General features: G+C 45.2%; 1 protein-coding gene and 1 long non-coding RNA gene across 2 annotated transcripts in view; one reads left to right on the top strand and one right to left on the bottom strand.

Moving 5' to 3' along the window:
• CSPG4 (chondroitin sulfate proteoglycan 4) overlaps positions 1 to 15,507 on the top strand; it is a 228,423-nt gene that overhangs the window by 6,789 nt on the left and 206,127 nt on the right. The gene's annotated exons all lie outside the window — the stretch shown is intronic.
• LOC134932207 (uncharacterized) overlaps positions 1,068 to 15,507 on the bottom strand; it is a 134,270-nt gene continuing 119,830 nt past the window's right edge. Inside the window, exon 3 of the long non-coding RNA XR_010179263.1 lies at positions 1,068 to 1,304. This is a non-coding gene — a long non-coding RNA (uncharacterized LOC134932207). The remainder of the gene's footprint in view (positions 1,305 to 15,507) is intronic.

The raw sequence follows: 15,507 nt of genomic DNA, 5'->3' as shown, positions 1-15,507 counted from the left end.
CTGAAATATTACTGTCATTTTAAGATGTAAAAACGTTTCTGTATTAATCCCAAATTGAGAGATGATGTGGATTTGATAGTTGCTGAATTCATTTTTGATGTGAGTTCACACCTTGCATTTTTAACTTGCATTTTTCAACCCCAAATGGCATTTATGTCATAATATAATGAACAAAAACTAATGAGGTGCTTTATTGTTTGCATGGCAACCAGTGAGATATCAGTGCACAGAGAACTCGAACAGTGCATGTTTTCCAATCTCCTTGCCGGATGTATTCATCACTGACTGACACATTTTGAAAGATCCACAGGTGTTACTAATTATTTCACTTGTAATTCTGTGAGCAGACTTGAAAACATGCTTAGTTAGGAAAGTGAATATCTGATTAGTTTCTATTACTTATAGGATACTGTGTGTGTTCTGTTTACTAAATAAATCTTGATTTCTGTTCAGGGATTAAGGTCTGTGAGGGCCCATGGGCAACAAACTTGGGGGGCCCCTATCAATTTAACTATTAAAGTGCTCCCCTATACATATAACATTACACAGCTGTCCCCTGTACATAAAATACTACATACCAGACCCCCCTGTACACATAACATTACACAGCTCCCCTCCATACATATAATACTACACACATCCCCCCATAAGCCTCCCTGTACATACAGTATAACACTCACAGCTGTGCCCTCCATACATTTAATACTACACACCAGCCTCACTGGCCCCCCATACATTTAATACTACACACCAGCCTCACTGCCCCCCCATACATTTAATACTACACACCAGCCTCACTGCCCCCCCATACATTTAATACTACACACCAGCCTCACTGCCCCCCATACATTTAATACTACACACCAGCCTCACTCCCCCCCATACATTTAATACTACACACCAGCCTCACTGTCCCCCCATACATTTAATACTACACACGAGCCTCACTGCCCCCCCTCGTACATTTAATACTATACACCAGCTTTACTGCCCCCTGCCCCGTACATTTAATACTACACACCAGCCCCCCCCCCCCCCCCGGACATATAAACTGCACAGCTACCTCCCCTCTGTTCTTCTAACAATACACATCTGTAGCCCCCTCGACACACTACCGGGCTGCTCCTGTGTAAGTCCCGGATGGGGTGTCATGGATGGATGATCCCGGGCCAGCAGAGCTCTCCGTGCAGGCTGCCATGTGACTCTGGTGGGAGGAGCCTGCAGCAGCCTACCTGTCCACAACTGCCCCTGTTGTCCCTCCTATAATCCGGCCCTGTTTCTGTTGGATCATTCAGATGAAAACCCTATAAAGAAATAAAACAGTGGGTGAACCTAGAGATTTTTTCATTTATATTTTTCACATAATTTTCATACCTGCCATTAATCTCAATGATAAACATGCTTGTTGACTTCCTGGCTGCTTCCTCCGGGAGGAGGCAACAAAGTCGGCTCACGAGGAGTGGGGGCATCGGCATAGGTGGGCGGTGTGGGGGCGTGGAGGCATGATCGCATCATCGCATCCCTGCCCCTCGCTATACAATGCCAATATTGTAAAGCGAAGACAGGGCAATGATGACGTGATATTGCATCATAGCCCCGCCCACTTTGCACAGCAAGTGTGCAGATGAGAGTAGAGAAGGAGGCTACAAAATCAGGACAAATTAAGCCCCAGACAATTTATCAAACCGTTTTTGTGGGATATCCCCAGAAAACAGCCATTTTCGTGGACTTGCCATAATTATTAAGAGGCATAGTTATCAAATAAAATTTGCGGATATTCCCTGCAAACAGACATTTTTGGAGGGTACCTGCAAATAGTAAACATCACAGGAATATAGCAGTGACGTGCAGGCAGGTGAGGCAGAGCCCTCCTGTCATACTCCAAAGTTTTGACTATAAAAATGACATCAAAAATACAAAAAAAGATATTTTAAATATCTGCTTTGTATTATTCTAATAATTTTTATAGTGAAAACTCTGACATCATCTCCAAGCACCGGCTTTGCATCGACCCAGCTTACACATTCACACTGCACCGTGACCCGGGTTGAAGCCACGTTCAATACTAGTCGCTACCCGAGTTAAAATCCTGGGTTTCAACTGGCTCCTTTCAGACTGCGCCTCAGCTCGGGTTGCTGGACGTTAATGTGCAATAACCCAGGTTATTGCTAGTGATCTGAAAGGGGTATAAATTAGAGATGAGCGCCTGAAATTTTTCGGGTTTTGTGTTTTGGTTTTGGGTTCGGTTCCGCGGCCGTGTTTTGGGTTCGAACGCGTTTTGGCAAAACCTCACCGAATTATTTTTGTCGGATTCGGGTGTGTTTTGGATTCGGGTGTTTTTTTCCAAAAACACTAAAAAACAGCTTAAATCATAGAATTTGGGGGTCATTTTGATCCCAAAGTATTATTAACCTCAAAAACCATAATTTACACTCATTTTCAGTCTATTCTGAATACCTCACACCTCACAATATTATTTTTAGTCCTAAAATTTGCACCGAGGTCGCTGTGTGAGTAAGATAAGCGACCCTAGTGGCCGACACAAACACCGGGCCCATCTAGGAGTGGCACTGCAGTGTCACGCAGGATGTCCCTTCCAAAAAACCCTCCCCAAACAGCACATGACGCAAAGAAAAAAAGAGGCGCAATGAGGTAGCTGTGTGAGTAAGATTAGCGACCCTAGTGGCCGACACAAACACCGGGCCCATCTAGGAGTGGCACTGCAGTGTCACGCAGGATGGCCCTTCCAAAAAACCCTCCCCAAACAGCACATGACGCAAAGAAAAAAAGAGGCGCAATGAGGTAGCTGTGTGAGTAAGATTAGCGACCCTAGTGGCCGACACAAACACCGGGCCCATCTAGGAGTGGCACTGCAGTGTCACGCAGGATGGCCCTTCCAAAAAACCCTCCCCAAACAGCACATGACGCAAAGAAAAAAAGAGGCGCAATGAGGTAGCTGACTGTGTGAGTAAGATTAGCGACCCTAGTGGCCGACACAAACACCGGGCCCATCTAGGAGTGGCACTGCAGTGTCACGCAGGATGTCCCTTCCAAAAAACCCTCCCCAAACAGCACATGACGCAAAGAAAAAAAGAGGCGCAATGAGGTAGCTGTGTGAGTAAGATTAGCGACCCTAGTGGCCGACACAAACACCGGGCCCATCTAGGAGTGGCACTGCAGTGTCACGCAGGATGTCCCTTCCAAAAAACCCTCCCCAAACAGCACATGACGCAAAGAAAAAAAGAGGCGCAATGAGGTAGCTGTGTGAGTAAGATTAGCGACCCTAGTGGCCGACACAAACACCGGGCACATCTAGGAGTGGCACTGCAGTGTCACGCAGGATGTCCCTTCCAAAAAACCCTCCCCAAACAGCACATGACGCAAAGAAAAAAAGAGGCGCAATGAGGTAGCTGTGTGAGTAAGATTAGCGACCCTAGTGGCCGACACAAACACCGGGCCCATCTAGGAGTGGCACTGCAGTGTCACGCAGGATGTCCCTTCCAAAAAACCCTCCCCAAACAGCACATGACGCAAAGAAAAAAAGAGGCGCAATGAGGTAGCTGACTGTGTGAGTAAGATTAGCGAACCTAGTGGCCGACACAAACACCGGGCCCATCTAGGAGTGGCACTGCAGTGTCACGCAGGATGTCCCTTCCAAAAAACCCTCCCCAATCAGCACATGATGCAAAGAAAAAGAAAAGAAAAAAGAGGTGCAAGATGGAATTGTCCTTGGGCCCTCCCACCCACCCTTATGTTGTATAAACAAAACAGGACATGCACACTTTAACCAACCCATCATTTCAGTGACAGGGTCTGCCACACGACTGTGACTGATATGACGGGTTGGTTTGGACCCCCCCCCAAAAAAGAAGCAATTAATCTCTCCTTGCACAAACTGGCTCTACAGAGGCAAGATGTCCACCTCATCTTCACCCTCCGATATATCACCGTGTACATCCCCCTCCTCACAGATTATCAATTCGTCCCCACTGGAATCCACCATCTCAGCTCCCTGTGTACTTTGTGGAGGCAATTGCTGCTGGTCAATGTCTCCGCGGAGGAATTGATTATAATTCATTTTAATGAACATCATCTTCTCCACATTTTCTGGATGTAACCTCGTACGCCGATTGCTGACAAGGTGAGCGGCGGCACTAAACACTCTTTCGGAGTACACACTTGTGGGAGGGCAACTTAGGTAGAATAAAGCCAGTTTGTGCAAGGGCCTCCAAATTGCCTCTTTTTCCTGCCAGTATAAGTACGGACTGTGTGACGTGCCTACTTGGATGCGGTCACTCATATAATCCTCCACCATTCTATCAATGTTGAGAGAATCATATGCAGTGACAGTAGACGACATGTCCGTAATCGTTGTCAGGTCCTTCAGTCCGGACCAGATGTCAGCATCAGCAGTCGCTCCAGACTGCCCTGCATCACCGCCAGCGGGTGGGCTCGGAATTCTGAGCCTTTTCCTCGCACCCCCAGTTGCGGGAGAATGTGAAGGAGGAGATGTTGACAGGTCGCGTTCCGCTTGACTTGACAATTTTGTCACCAGCAGGTCTTTCAACCCCAGCAGACCTGTGTCTGCCGGAAAGAGAGATCCAAGGTAGGCTTTAAATCTAGGATCGAGCACGGTGGCCAAAATGTAGTGCTCTGATTTCAACAGATTGACCACCCGTGAATCCTTGTTAAGCGAATTAAGGGCTGCATCCACAAGTCCCACATGCCTAGCGGAATCGCTCCCTTTTAGCTCCTTCTTCAATGCCTCCAGCTTCTTCTGCAAAAGCCTGATGAGGGGAATGACCTGACTCAGGCTGGCAGTGTCTGAACTGACTTCACGTGTGGCAAGTTCAAAGGGCATCAGAACCTTGCACAACGATGAAATCATTCTCCACTGCACTTGAGACAGGTGCATTCCATCTCCTATATCGTGCTCAATTGTATAGGCTTGAATGGCCTTTTGCTGCTCCTCCAACCTCTGAAGCATATAGAGGGTTGAATTCCACCTCGTTACCACTTCTTGCTTCAGATGATGGCAGGGCAGGTTCAGTCGTTTTTGGTGGTGCTCCAGTCTTCTGTACGTGGTGCCTGTACGCCGAAAGTGTCCCGCAATTTTTCTGGCCACCGACAGCATCTCTTGCACGCCCCTGTCGTTTTTTAAAAAATTCTGCACCACCAAATTCAAGGTATGTGCAAAACATGGGACGTGCTGGAATTTGCCCATATTTAATGCACACACAATATTGCTGGCGTTGTCCGATGCCACAAATCCACAGGAGAGTCCAATTGGGGTAAGCCATTCCGCGATGATCTTCCTCAGTTGCCGTAAGAGGTTTTCAGCTGTGTGCGTATTCTGGAAAGCGGTGATACAAAGCGTAGCCTGCCTAGGAAAGAGTTGGCGTTTGCGAGATGCTGCTACTGGTGCCGCCGCTGCTGTTCTTGCGGCGGGAGTCCATACATCTACCCAGTGGGCTGTCACAGTCATATAGTCCTGACCCTGCCCTGCTCCACTTGTCCACATGTCCGTGGTTAAGTGGACATTGGGTACAACTGCATTTTTTAGGAGACTGGTGAGTCTTTTTCTGACGTCCGTGTACATTCTCGGTATCGCCTGCCTAGAGAAGTGGAACCTAGATGGTATTTGGTAACGGGGGCACACTGCCTCAATAAATTGTCTAGTTCCCTGTGAACTAACGGCGGATACCGGACGCACGTCTAACACCAACATAGTTGTCAAGGACTCAGTTATCCGCTTTGCAGTAGGATGACTGCTGTGATATTTCATCTTCCTCGCAAAGGACTGTTGAACAGTCAATTGCTTACTGGAAGTAGTACAAGTGGGCTTACGACTTCCCCTCTGGGATGACCATCGACTCCCAGCGGCAACAACAGCAGCGCCAGCAGCAGTAGGCGTTACACGCAAGGATGCATCGGAGGAATCCCAGGCAGGAGAGGACTCGTCAGACTTGCCAGTGACATGGCCTGCAGGACTATTGGCATTCCTGGGGAAGGAGGAAATTGACACTGAGGGAGTTGGTGGGGTGGTTTGCGTGAGCTTGGTTACAAGAGGAAGGGATTTACTGGTCAGTGGACTGCTTCCGCTGTCACCCAAAGTTTTTGAACTTGTCACTGACTTATTATGAATGCGCTGCAGGTGACGTATAAGGGAGGATGTTCCGAGGTGGTTAACGTCCTTACCCCTACTTATTACAGCTTGACAAAGGGAACACACGGCTTGACACCTGTTGTCCGCATTTCTGGTGAAATACCTCCACACCGAAGAGCTGATTTTTTTGGTATTTTCACCTGGCATGTCAACGGCCATATTCCTCCCACGGACAACAGGTGTCTCCCCGGGTGCCTGACTTAAACAAACCACCTCACCATCAGAATCCTCCTGGTCAATTTCCTCCCCAGCGCCAGCAACACCCATATCCTCCTCATCCTGGTGTACTTCAACACTGACATCTTCAATCTGACTATCAGGAACTGGACTGCGGGTGCTCCTTCCAGCACTTGCAGGGGGCGTGCAAATGGTGGAAGGCGCATGCTCTTCACGTCCAGTGTTGGGAAGGTCAGGCATCGCAACCGACACAATTGGACTCTCCTTGTGGATTTGGGATTTCAAAGAACGCACAGTTCTTTGCGGTGCTTTTGCCAGCTTGAGTCTTTTCAGTTTTCTAGCGAGAGGCTGAGTGCTTCCATCCTCATGTGAAGCTGAACCACTAGCCATGAACATAGGCCAGGGCCTCAGCCGTTCCTTGCCACTCCGTGTGGTAAATGGCATATTGGCAAGTTTACGCTTCTCCTCCGACAATTTTATTTTAGGTTTTGGAGTCCTTTTTTTACTGATATTTGGTGTTTTGGTTTTGACATGCTCTGTACTATGCCATTGGGCATCGGCCTTGGCAGACGACGTTGCTGGCATTTCATCGTCTCGGCCATGACTAGTGGCAGCAGCTTCAGCACGAGGTGGAAGTGGATCTTGATCTTTCCCTAATTTTGGAACCTCAACATTTTTGTTCTCCATATTTTAATAGGCACAACTAAAAGGCACCTCAGGTAAACAATGGAGATGGATGGATTGGATACTAGTATACAATTATGGACGGGCTGCCGAGTGCCGACACAGAGGTAGCCACAGCCGTGAACTACCGCACTGTACTGTGTCTGCTGCTAATATATAGACTGGTTGATAAAGAGATAGTATACTCGTAACTAGTATGTATGTATAAAGAAAGAAAAAAAACCACGGTTAGGTGGTATATACAATTATGGACGGGCTGCCGAGTGCCGACACAGAGGTAGCCACAGCCGTGAACTACCGCACTGTACTGTGTCTGCTGCTAATATATAGACTGGTTGATAAAGAGATAGTATACTCGTAACTAGTATGTATGTATAAAGAAAGAAAAAAAAACCACGGTTAGGTGGTATATACAATTATGGACGGGCTGCCGAGTGCCGACACAGAGGTAGCCACAGCCGTGAACTACCGCACTGTACTGTGTCTGCTGCTAATATATAGACTGGTTGATAAAGAGATAGTATACTCGTAACTAGTATGTATGTATAAAGAAAGAAAAAAAAACCACGGTTAGGTGGTATATACAATTATGGACGGGCTGCCGAGTGCCGACACAGAGGTAGCCACAGCCGTGAACTACCGCACTGTACTGTGTCTGCTGCTAATATATAGACTGGTTGATAAAGAGATAGTATACTCGTAACTAGTATGTATGTATAAAGAAAGAAAAAAAAACCACGGTTAGGTGGTATATACAATTATGGACGGGCTGCCGAGTGCCGACACAGAGGTAGCCACAGCCGTGAACTACCGCACTGTACTGTGTCTGCTGCTAATATATAGACTGGTTGATAAAGAGATAGTATACTCGTAACTAGTATGTATGTATAAAGAAAGAAAAAAAAACCACGGTTAGGTGGTATATACAATTATGGACGGGCTGCCGAGTGCCGACACAGAGGTAGCCACAGCCGTGAACTACCGCACTGTACTGTGTCTGCTGCTAATATATAGACTGGTTGATAAAGAGATAGTATACTCGTAACTAGTATGTATGTATAAAGAAAGAAAAAAAAACCACGGTTAGGTGGTATATACAATTATGGACGGGCTGCCGAGTGCCGACACAGAGGTAGCCACAGCCGTGAACTACCGCACTGTACTGTGTCTGCTGCTAATATATAGACTGGTTGATAAAGAGATAGTATACTCGTAACTAGTATGTATGTATAAAGAAAGAAAAAAAAACCACGGTTAGGTGGTATATACAATTATGGACGGGCTGCCGAGTGCCGACACAGAGGTAGCCACAGCCGTGAACTACCGCACTGTACTGTGTCTGCTGCTAATATATAGACTGGTTGATAAAGAGATAGTATACTCGTAACTAGTATGTATGTATAAAGAAAGAAAAAAAAACCACGGTTAGGTCACTGGTATATACAATTATGGACGGGCTGCCGAGTGCCGACACAGAGGTAGCCACAGCCGTGAACTACCGCACTGTACTGTGTCTGCTGCTAATATAGACTGGTTGATAAAGAGATAGTATACTACTAATATTATATACTGGTGGTCAGGTCACTGGTCACTAGTCACACTGGCAGTGGCACTCCTGCAGCAAAAGTGTGCACTGTTTAATTTTAATATAATATTATGTACTCCTGGCTCCTGCTATAACCTATAACTGGCACTGCAGTAGTGCTCCCCAGTCTCCCCCACAATTATAAGCTGTGTGAGCTGAGCAGTCAGACAGATATATAATATATATAGATGATGCAGCACACTGGCCTGAGCCTGAGCAGTGCACACAGATATGGTATGTATGTGACTGAGTCACTGTGTGCTGTGTATCGCTTTTTTCAGGCAGAGAACGGATTATAAATAAAAGTGGTGGTCACTGGTCACTATCAGCAAAACTCTGCACTGTACACTACTGAGTACTCCTAATGCTCCCCAAAATTAGTAAATCAAGTGTCTAAACGGAGAGGACGCCAGCCACGTCCTCTCCCTATCAATCTCAATGCACGTGTGAAAATGGCGGCGACGCGCGGCTCCTTATATAGAATCCGAGTCTCGCGATAGAATCCGAGCCTCGCGAGAATCCGACAGCGTCATGATGACGTTCGGGCGCGCTCGGGTTAACCGAGCAAGGCGGGAAGATCCGAGTCGCTCGGACCCGTGAAAAAAAACATGAAGTTCTGGCGGGTTCGGATTCAGAGAAACCGAACCCGCTCATCTCTAGTATAAATCTGGCTGTGAAACTAGCCAGTGCCTCCCCAGCCATTTACCCCACCGCACGTCACTGGAATGTACTGTATATACAGGTGACTTCAGAAGATAACGTAGATATCTACTGCCGTTCCCTGTTTAAAATCATAAGATTGGCCTACAGTTTCTGTTGCTGCTGCTAAAATGGCAAATTTACCAAGATAGAGAGTGGTGTTAGTCATTGTATCTTATGGGTTGCACTTTTCTGAGAGAGGAATCTATAGGTTCCATTCCGCTCGCTCATCCCTGTGACCACTATACTTCCAGGTTCAGGACCTGGCTGTTCTACTGCACATGTGTGGTCTTCTGACTATTACCAAACCCGCTAATGCGATCACATTACTTTTACACTTTGCAGGGACAAGCTCCTATTGGGGGATCGGTATGAAATACCTACAGTCAAAATCCCAATGGTCAAAATCCCGACAGCAATTGACAGACGGATGAAATCCTGACATGTTAGAAAACACTATCTGTGTCTGGTGCTATACAAACAACTTCAATATAAATATTGATTTATACACCGTAATAAGAACCCATATGTTCTAAAAATCACATAAAGCAGCGAAGGTAAATTGGCTTGTGGATATAGCCAAAAGATTACACCTGGTGCAAACCAGATGTATAACTGCAAAAAAAATGTATATCCCCTTGCGCTGATAAAATCAAATTGAGGCAACAGGACATGAATGTACTCAATACAATAGTTACTTTATGATTTTTTTAATATCTATAAAATCAATCATATAAAAAATAATAACATCAAAAATTCATATGCGCATATAAAATCCCCAATAATATAAAAATAAAAATAATAATAATTAAGCATAAGAGGTGGATCATATATCTATATTTCTATAATTTACCACAGTGGACTAATCTGATAATTGTAGAAATGTTAATGTCCTTATTTTATTCCTAAATAGGACAGTCCCATATGGTATGCTATATGTTGTCCCCTGAATTGGATATCATACAATAAAGCATGGATGGAGTTTTTTTTTACCAATGCAGGGAATTATCCGTGTGCTCACAGTAGGTTAGGTTCTCACTAGGGGAGAATTGTCCTTCAAGTCCTGGAGGATGAAGTCGGGCACCCGGGGCTCGGCGCACCGCAAGCGCCTAGTTGCTGATAAGGCTCCCATTTTTCAGCCACCGCAAGTGGCGTCCTCCGTCTCCCGCTTGTCAGCCTCACAGAAGCGGTGCACACACCTTCTGGCTTTGGAGGATAGAGTCCGGCACCCGGAGCTCGGCGCACCGCAGGCGCCTGTCAGCCAATTGAGCTCCCGTCTTCCAGCCGCCGTATATAGCGTCCTCCCTTCTCCCACTTGTTAGCCCCAGACAGCAGCGATGCACACGTACTCACACCAATAGGGAACAGCAATTGATGTGAACTGGGTCACAAATAGGGCATGAAGGACATGGTCATGACATGGTCAAAATCCCGACGTGGACAAAATACCAACAAGGTCAAAATACTGACATTTAAAATGTCGACAGGTCAAAAAGTCGACACAAGTTTTTCATTGTTTTTGGTGTGTATGTCGACATAGGTCAACATGGACACCATATAAGTGTACCGCGTCCTCACATGGCTCGCTGCGCTCGGCACACTATTATTTTCCCCCTCCAGGTCCACTGGGATGGTAAAGTATGAACAAGTCGGTTTCAATGAAAAAATCATGAAAAAACTCATGTCGACTTTTTGACCTGTAGACATTATAAATGTTGGTATTTTAACCATGTCGGTATTTTAAATGCCAGTATTTTGACCATGTCGGCATTTTGACCTTGTTAGGATTTTGACTGTCGGTCAATTGCTGTCGGTATTTTGACCGTCGGGATTTTGATTGTTGGTAAATTGGGGGATGCAGTTTCTGCATATGCTCAGTGATATAGAGTATGCTGGCTGTAGTTAGTTTTCTTATTGCCGCAACTAGTGGCAACAAAAGTTATAATTGTCAAAACTAGGACCCACTATATTAGTTGTGCTCAAATTTTAAAACTACAACTGTTGCAATGTAAAAGGCTTCTACGTGGCCACCAAGGGCGAGTGCTGAAAAGCCCTGTCATATATCATAGCTCTTCACTTACTAAACTTAACCCAATGTCAGTGACATTTTTAGCAGTTAGAATCCTACAGTATGTGCCAAGTAGTAGCAGCTATCTCCATGACAGTAACATGTTTTATTGTTTAAGAGGTCAGTGCCCCTGGGCAGTAATGACCTGGTGACTTCAACAGGTTCTAGTTCTGCTCATTCATAACATCTCACTGACAGGCAGTTGTAGGAGGTGTGTGTGTGTGTGTGTGTGTGTGTGTGGGGGGGGGGCACACTGAATCTCTGGCCCGCTGCAGGATCACTTTTTCCATCTGGGTGTGTCTGGGAGTGAGTACGGCAGACAGAGGGGTCTGTGTTTGGGTGATGCTGCACCTCACGTCTGACATTAAATGTTCCTTTCAGCAAGAAAACCTCCTTTGAAATGTTTGTCTGGGGGGGAGGAAATCTGTTTTTGCACATCATTTACACACCCTGTGACTACACCCCAGAGCTGTTCATTAGTTACTATAATGGGCACATAACTGATTTTAATTAACAGTTCCTGTAATCCTCTCAGAAGTCTGACTAATTTAAAAACATTATCAGAATTTCTATATTTCTAAATATTGTCTCCACATAAAATCTCTGATTTGATTACACCTCTGAAACTGCAACTGAGTATATTGCTAATCATGCCAAAGGGGCCCATCTGTCAGTGAATATTTGCAGCTTTATCTCAGAAAACACAGGGGTTAGCTGCAAATATTTAGCATCCCCTGACTGTATCACAGAGGGACCATAGCAGTTATCTCCGATACCTACTGCGAACCTTCCATTCTCACCAGCAGCCGCAACCCACATAGGCTTCTATGGGGGGTGCAATGCTGCCAGATTTACCAACTTCTGGAATGTGAAAACATTCCGGTTATTGGCCCCCGCAGCTGCCGCCATCATAGATTCATCCGGCAGAGGTCTCTCCTGGAACCTTTCCTGGCAATGGCGGATGCACATGTGCAGTCAGCAGGACCACGCATGCACAGGAGCCCCAGCAGCACTTGCATATTGCAATGTATTTCTGGGCGCTAATATTGTGCACAGATCACATTGCAAAAGTGATTATTAATAAATGGGCCAGATAGAGTTTCCTTTTATATCTGGCATACTTGCTTAGGGAGCTGCGCTATTTGTATTTATCAGTGGCCCTCAAATCTGCATTCATACAGTTTACCAGCAACATCAAGTTTATTCCAGATCTTCTTTTAGCAAAAGTTAAATAATAAGTAGCATGTGTGGTTGTGTCAGAATGAGTCAGTCACTCATTAACATACCAGCTCTTCCGGACACTTAAAAAAATGTGCTCGTAAAGGGTTATTAAGTGTTGGATTCTTGCTAGGTAAATGGGCCGGGTTCAGATGTGGTTGGAGTGTGCACCACTGTTGCTTACTTGAAAACAGCAGTGATGCACAGATATCATTATGCAGTAGGAGTTGTCTGATATAAGTAGACGCATCCTGTATGCATTTGTGCATGCAGGAGGTTTCAGCATCAGATCACTTGCGACTCCATTTGCCAGTTGAGCAACCCATGAGGTCATGGCCACCGCAGCTCCTGCCAAGAGGACAGGAAATCTTGTGGCATTGGCACTACCACAAAATGGAGGTGATTCCCTTTGTTTTGGGAAATGGAAGCCATCGATGCCCCTTCTCCGTCCCCAAACAGCTGCAAACTGTCAATCCCCAAATAGCTGCAAACTGTCAATCCTTTGACTTCTGCAGCCGTTCTGCTTCCGAGGTTGCGGAACTGTGTTCTGCGCATGTTCACATTACCGAACATCAGTACTTTGCGACTACAGCATAAGGAGCAACAGATCTGAATCAGGCCCAATATGTGGCTTATAAAATTAGTGTCGCATGCACCTTGTGAAACAGTAATATGAGCCATACATATCTAAGTGTATTCTTGTAGGGATGGATCATTTGGTGTGCAGTACAGAAAGGATGTGTAGACGCAAGATAAGCACAGCCCTATGAGATGCATCTTATTATGTGTGACATATATATACCTTTGAAATATGCTCCAAACCAAGCATCACTTCTGCGCCTAAACAAGACGGGGGGCAGATTTGCTGCTTTTCAGTTGTTAATGATTGTCATATTTATTTTGGTTACACTGTAAGGTTGCTTGTACAGATTTGGCACTATAAGTGTGAAGACACATATTGGCGCATATTCAAATAGACAACTTCTAGGTTAAACTTGAAATTGCCTCCATAGCTACCATTACTTAAAGTTGAAAATAATTCCCAGGGACTGCGCAGCTGGCAGATGCACTAAAGCAAGTCGTGGTACAGATCAGAGCGCCCTTTGTTTATTGCCATGCCAGTAATCATAGGTTAATGAACATGTTGTAGTGTACCGTTTGCATGAAAATGAATCCAGTTCCCTAAAAATGTAATTACAAGCCCAGAGAATAAGAATAGATTGAGTGGAAATTACATTCACTAAGAATAATAATTACATTCAGAATAAAAAGAACTGTACTGAACAGTTGGCATATATTGAAACACAATGAACTAATTTTTAAAACCTTATACTGTCCTTCAAAATTGACACTGTAGATTATGAAGCTCAAAAAGCCAGTGTACAAAACAGAATCTGCTTTAGTGCCACCATGCCCCTTAGTTTTTGGTCAATGTACATAGGTTAACAGAGCAAGATGGCAAGGGAGCAGAACTCTTAGATGCTGAGGGGTGTTTCTTGCTAAGAACAGAGAATACATTGTGTTGCATTTACTTCTGGAGTAGCACACAAATTACATTTGATTTTGTGAAGCAAAAGTATATGGGATTGGAAGCATTTTCAGGGCATTATTTGCTGTGTAAAGAGCCCCTGGCCATTTTCACTATTCAGAAGCTCTTGAATTTTGCTCCAGCTCAGAACTGGTGGTACTCTGGTTCTGTCCTATACATCTGCTAAGAGGAATTTGGTTTATGTTGCACCCAAGTAAAGACGTACACTTTTAGTTGTACTACAGACAATGTAATAAAAAGCTACACATGCAACAAAAGTGATATATGTAATAATAAATATTACTGATGTATCAAGTCGCCAACATTACAATTATCCAATACTAGTAAAAAGAAAAAATGACAAACTGAAAACGTATAGGAACATGATTTACGTGACTTTTATTAGTAAGGTTGGCACCAGAGTAGGGACACCAATAGAAATAACAGCTCTTTCAAGATACAGCATTCTTCAAATCTGGGTGACTGTGGCACCACGTCTCTTCATTGGGATGGTATTGAGATCCTGGCACTTGGGATGCCTGCAGTCAGAATACCATCAGCAGCATCCCAACACTCAAGATCCCGACACCTACTTGGCAAGTATACTAACCCTACACCCTAACCTAACCAAACCCTAACCCTCCTCCCCTGCAGCCTAACCCTCCCCAGGGGTGCCTAACCCTAACCACCCCTCCCCGCAGCCTAACCCTAACCCTTCCTCCCCCGCAGATTTAACCCTAAGAAACACTCCCCTTCCCCGCAACCTAACCCTCCCCCTGCATCCTAAACCTAACCTCCCCCATCGGCTTACCAGTCAGGAGTCCCGGCATTTCGATTCATGTCAGGATACCAGCGTCGGTATTCCAAGCAGTGTTGGGATTTCGGCATTGGTATTCCGACTGCCGCGATCCTCACCAGATCCTTCTTCATCTACTAGAGAGTTTGCAGTGAAATTCCCTATTTGCAGTCTTTAACCTCTTCACTGCTCACTGCAAGTTGTACTTATTCTCAGTACTGCATGGAGTTCAACTGGGATGGGGACATACCAATGTCACTGGGAGTCAGCAGAAAGAGGGACTTGAGGGATAATGTAATTAACTACCAATCCCCTCAGGCACTACACTACAGAAATTATTTTTAAAAAAATCAGAAAATAGGAAAAAGACTTGGAGAACCATAAGTGCCAGCATATGTGGCATTAAGGGCTCACTGGTACCTATAGTTCCCCCTGTAAATATAAAAAAAAAAACACAGTACACATACCAAAATACAGTAGGAACCCTTTATTACACACTCCGGTCGGCCCCATGTCTATTAGCATCCCAGGGGGTGGAAAAATGAAAAAGGAAAACCTGATCCATGTACAAAAATAACCCTTCTCC

This window comes from Pseudophryne corroboree, chromosome 6 (assembly GCF_028390025.1).
Source record: "Pseudophryne corroboree isolate aPseCor3 chromosome 6, aPseCor3.hap2, whole genome shotgun sequence".
Taxonomy (NCBI): Eukaryota; Metazoa; Chordata; class Amphibia; order Anura; family Myobatrachidae; genus Pseudophryne; species Pseudophryne corroboree.
The sequence above is the reverse complement of the archived record's forward strand: the minus strand, read 5'-3'. Positions and strand labels throughout refer to the sequence as shown.